Source organism: Oncorhynchus keta, chromosome 12, assembly GCF_023373465.1.
Source record: "Oncorhynchus keta strain PuntledgeMale-10-30-2019 chromosome 12, Oket_V2, whole genome shotgun sequence".
Lineage (NCBI taxonomy): Eukaryota > Metazoa > Chordata > Actinopteri > Salmoniformes > Salmonidae > Oncorhynchus > Oncorhynchus keta.
In genome coordinates this window covers 36959108-36964581 of record NC_068432.1, presented here as the reverse complement: position 1 = coordinate 36964581, position 5474 = coordinate 36959108, and the positions used below count along the sequence as shown (strand labels likewise).

The 5474-nt window shown below is 49.9% G+C and overlaps 1 long non-coding RNA gene across 1 annotated transcript in view; it reads right to left on the bottom strand.

Annotated features, from left to right (window-relative positions):
* Nucleotides 1-5231, bottom strand: part of LOC127906351 (uncharacterized) — a 9977-nt gene extending 4746 nt beyond the window's left edge. The window contains exons 1-2 of the long non-coding RNA XR_008060953.1: nucleotides 5130-5231; nucleotides 975-1085 (exon numbers count right to left, since the gene is read on the bottom strand). This is a non-coding gene — a long non-coding RNA (uncharacterized LOC127906351). The remainder of the gene's footprint in view (nucleotides 1-974; nucleotides 1086-5129) is intronic.
* Nucleotides 5232-5474: the final 243 nt, after the last annotated feature.

Genomic DNA, 5474 nt, shown 5'->3' with positions numbered 1-5474 from the left:
CTGGAGTGAGCTTTGGCAAATGGAGGCAAGCAACATCAGCTTCATCATAAGAGCTGTTTATGATGTGCTTCCATCACCAAAAAATCTACATCAATGGTATGGCGCAGGACTCGACCTGCCCCCTCTGCCCAGCTCCAGCGACTCTCGGGCTATAATGACAGGTTGCAAGACCAGCCTCTCACAAGGCCGCTACACCTGGAGGCACAATCAGGTCCTCAAGAGCCTGGCTGTAGCACTTGAGACCAAGAGGAGTGCAACCAATTCATTACCTCCAAAAACAAGCAATCCCGTCAAAACAACAACATTCATCCGGGAGGGACAGAAAAGGCCCAAGTATCCTCCTACAAAGCCAGAAACTGGACACCTAGCCATGGCCGGGACTGGAAGATCTTGGTCGATATTGGCCAGCAACTCATTTTTCCACCTGAGATTACTTCTACCAACCTTTAGGCCAGACATGGTACTCTGGTCCCCTTCACGAAAGGCTGTGTACATCATAGAGCTCACAGTCCCATGGGAAAACTCTGTTGAAGAGGCCTACGAGCGTAAGAAACTGCGTTACACAGAGTTGGCAGCAGACGCAACTCAGCGTGGCTGGAATGCAAAGGTCTGGCCAGTTGAAGTGGGATGCAGAGGATTCGTGGCTTCTTCCATCATCAGGTTGCTGAAAGAACTTGGAATCCATGGACAGGCTCTGCGGCAGACCGTCAGAGCAGTTTCTCAAGCAGCTGAAAGAAGCAGCCAGTGGATCTGGATCAAACGGAAGGACCCTTGCTGGGCTATAACTTCATGACCCCCACCCCCACCTGAGAACCCAATTCAGATCCCTCCAACTTGAGGAGGGCATATGAGGTATGCGGTCAGCTGTATGGCTGGCTCAGGGAAGAGGACGCCCTGCCTTGCATAGTCCCCGTGGGACATCTTAAGTGGGCATGGGACACAAGCTAAGGCTTGATTACCCTTTAGCTGGCCACCTTTGATGAGGGTGTTTAGTGATTAAAGGCCGAAACACCCACTGATTCGAAGGCACACTACTGAGGATGTGTCCCAGAAATTGACATCTTACCCCAGTCTAAGAAATAAACCTCCCATGCCACTCTGTCAACATCACGGCAAATCTCATGTGAGTGCATTCCATCTATTGGCACAATGGACAGTTTTAACATCTCGTCCCGTGTTTTATGATTCTGATCATCTGGACCAGTCCAGTGACTGCTGTGAAAGGACAGCTGACAACATAGGAAAGTCTGTGTGACAGCTTGGAGAGACAGCTGACCGGAGGGAATAGACCCCACTGGGGCTGTCATGGGCTAGCTACCCATGTTGGCAGTCTCCAGCTGTTTCAGTATGTTGGAGACACCCGCTAAGTGCTACTGAAAGTCAACAAAGGAACATACCCCTAGAGCCTGCGAGAGCTGGGGCGCAAGATGGCTCAACGACTGATCACATGGTTACGGACCCAGGAACGGAAACGACTATGAGTAGGAACACAGCACATGAGACAACCATAACAGCAGCAGGACACACACTTCAGGTGTGCAGCTGTGGTGGGAGAAAGTAACATCGGCAAGGGGTTAAGGATCCATCAAGGGAGGAAAAGGTGCTTGGGAGAGCAGAGACAGGGACCTCGCATTGACCAGTACTTCTTACGAAGCAGCCAGTCAAATCAGTCGAATGAAGCACAGCGACGGGACGCAAACCAAAGTTCGCAGAGCATCAGCACCCCTGTAACTGAGGAGGATAACACAAGCACAGAAATGCCGGTGGATGAACTCACCCAACCACAGAAACCTCTAAAGAGGAAAAGATCAAAGGGCACAGACCGAGTGTGAAGTGGCCCAAAGCTGTTGAAAAGAGAGAGTGGGAAACAATCAACAACGACCTGACAAAAATCTTGGAACAACAGGTAGGAACAGCAGAGAAAAAGCTTGAAAGGATGGGAGACATTATCTACCACTACGGAGAAGAGCGCTTTGGAGTAAACGAAAGGAGAAGTGGCAAGACACCACCCCCGCCAGCCAAATCTAGGAGACAGCAGGAGATCGAGATACTTGTCAGAGAGAGAAGGCAGCTGAGGAAGCAGTGGAAGAAGGCCTCTGATGCAGAGAGAGAGAAGGTCTCATGCTACTCCAAGCAGACATTAAATGTCGGCTGGCAACCTTGCGAAGAGCGGAAAACTTAAGGAAACTTCGTAGGAAGAAGGTACACTCAAGAACACGGTTCTATAAAAACCCCTTTAAGTTTGTCAAAGATCTCTTCGCAAAGGAAAAGTGCGGAATCCTAAAAACTCCAAAGCCTGAACTGGAAGAACATCTGGAAAATGTCCACCAGGACATGAAAAGGCATGAGCAGATAGTCATCCCACATGACATCCCACCTATTCAACCACCAGAATTCAATCTGGACACTGACCCTCAAAATGGAGGGAAGTAGAGAACGTTGTCCGAAGAGCAAGAGCGGCCTCTGCTCCTGGGCCTAATGGAGTACCATACAAGCTCTACAAGAACGCCCCGGATGTTCTACGCTTTCTTTGGAGGCTCATGAGGATAGTGTGGCAGAAGGAAATAATACCAAAGGCATGGCGAAGGGCTGGTGGTGTGCTAATCCCGAAAGAGAAGGATCGACAGACATCAGTCAATTCCGACCAATCTCCCCTTCTCAACGTCGAAGGGAAGATCTTTTTCAGTATAATAGCACAGAGGCTGTCCACTTATCTGGAAAGGAACAAGTACATTGATACATCTGTACAGAAAGCAGGCATTCCTGGTTTCTCTGGTTGCCTGGAACATACTAGTATGATTTGGCACCAGATCCAAACAGCTAAGAAGGACAAGAGAGACCTCTATGTCATCTTCCTCGACCTGGCCAATGCCTTTGGCTCAGTTCCCCATGAACTCCTCTGGGAATCCTTCAACATTTTCCACGTACCAGAACCCATCACTACACTGGTAAAGGCCTATTTCCAAGACCTGCAATTGTGTTTCACAACACCTGACTTCACAACAACATGGCAGCGCTTGGAAGTAGGCATAATGGCAGGCTGTACAATTTCTCCTCTGGCCTTCACTATGGCCATGGAAGTCATCATCAGGGCATCGAGATGGGTGGTCGGCGGTGAGAGAACTAAGGAAGGGCTCCGTCTCCCACCTATCCGAGCATACATGGATGACATGACTATACTGACCACCACTGCAGCATGCACCAGGCGGCTACTTGCAAAACTGCAGGATAACATCAAGTGGGCCCGGATGAAAATCAAGCCAAGCAAATCTCGAAGCATCTCCATAGTCAAGGGACAGCTTAAAGATGTGAGGTTCTGCATTGGAGATGACCCGATACCAACGGTATCTGAGCAACCCATCAGAGCCTGGGTAGATGGTACAACGAAAGCCTCCGGGATAAAGATCAAGTGCAGCAAGTAAGGCAGGACATCGCCAACGGTCTTGAGAACATCAACAAGACCCTACTGCCTGGGAGGCTCAAGCTTTGGTGCCTACAGTTTGGACTTCTCCCCGGGTAATGTGGCCACTCACCGTCTATGAGGTCCCATTAACAACAGTGGAGAAGATGGAGCGAACCATTACCTCATACGTGAAGAAATGGCTGGGTGTCCCCACGATGCCTGAGTAACATCGGCCTCTATGGCAAAGGGGTCCTTGAACTACCTCTTACAAGTCTAACGGAGGAGTACAAGTGCTCTAAAGTAAGACTTCAGATGACATTGAAGGACTCCAAAGACCAGACCATTAGCAAGGCTGCACCTCTTCTACAAACTGGACGGAAATGGACATCATCCAAGGCTGTGCAGCAAGCAACATCAGCCCTGAGACACCAAGACATTGTGGGGAATATCCAGCATGGAAGAGGAGGCTTTGGCCTGGCAGCAAGCAAACCAACGTTCCATAAGGCAACAACATCTGAACGCAGGAAACTGGTGGTCGAGGAGGTGCGCAGACAGGAGGAGACTGCAAGAAGTGCAAAGGCTGTCTCTCTTGCTAAACAAGGGCAATGGACGCGGTGGGAAGGCCTGGAGAGGAGAAAGATCAACTGGAGTGAGCTTTGGCAAATGGAGGCAAGCAACATCAGCTTCATCATAAGAGCTGTTTATGATGTGCTTCCATCACCAAAAATCTACATCAATGGTATGGCGAGGACTCGACCTGCCCCCTCTGCCCAGCTCCAGCGACTCTCAGGCATATAATGACAGGTTGCAAGACCAGCCTCTCACAAGGCCGCTACACCTGGAGGCACAATCAGGTCCTCAAGAGCCTGGCTGTAGCACTTGAGACCAAGAGGAGTGCAACCAATTCATTACCTCAAAAAACAAGCAATCCCGTCAAAACAACAACATTCATCCGGGAGGGACAGAAAAGGCCCAAGTATCCTCCTACAAAGCCAGAAACTGGACACCTAGCCATGGCCCGGGACTGGAAGATGCTTGTCGATATTGGCCAGCAACTCATTTTCCACCTGAGATTGCTTCTACCAACCTTAGGCCAGACATGGTACTCTGGTCCCCTTCACGAAAGGCTGTGTACATCATAGAGCTCACAGTCCCATGGGAAAACTCTGTTGAAGAGGCCTACGAGCGTAAGAAACTGCGTTACACAGAGTTGGCAGCAGACGCAACTCAGCGTGGCTGGAATGCAAGGTCTGGCCAGTTGAAGTGGGATGCAGAGGATTCGTGGCTTCTTCCATCATCAGGTTGCTGAAAGAACTTGGAATCCATGGACAGGCTCTGCGGCAGACCGTCAGAGCAGTTTCTCAAGCAGCTGAAAGAAGCAGCCAGTGGATCTGGATCAAACGGAAGGACCCTTGCTGGGCTATAACTTCATGACCCCCCACCCCCACCTGAGAAGCCAATTCAGATCCCTCCAACTTGAGGAGGGCATATGAGAGTATGCGGTCAGCTGTATGGCTGGCTCAGGAAGAGGACGCCCCTGCCTTGCATAGTCCCGTGGGACATCTTAATTGGGCATGGGACACAAGCTAAGGCTTGATTACCCTTTAGCTGGCCACCTTTGATGAGGGTGTTTAGTGATTAAAGGCGAAACACCCACTGATTCGAAGGCACACTACTGAGGATGTGTCCCAGAAATTGACATCTTACCCCAGTCTAAGAAATAAACCTCCCATGCCACTCTGTCAACATCACGGCAAATCTCATGTGAGTGCATTCCATCTATTGGCACAATGGACAGTTTTTAACATCTCGTCCCGTGTTTTATGATTCTGTAACAGTTTGGGTCCAGGGTGTCTCCCCCTTTGAAAGGGGGATGACTGCGGCAGCTTTCAATCCTTGGGGATCTCATACGATATGAAAGAGAGGTTGAACAGGCTGGTAATAGGGGTTGCGACAATGGCGGCGGATAGTTTCAGAAATAGAGGGTCCAGATTGTCAAGCCCAGCTGATTTATACGGGTCCAGGTTTTGCAGCTCTTTCAGAACATCTGCTATCTGGATTTGGGTAAAGG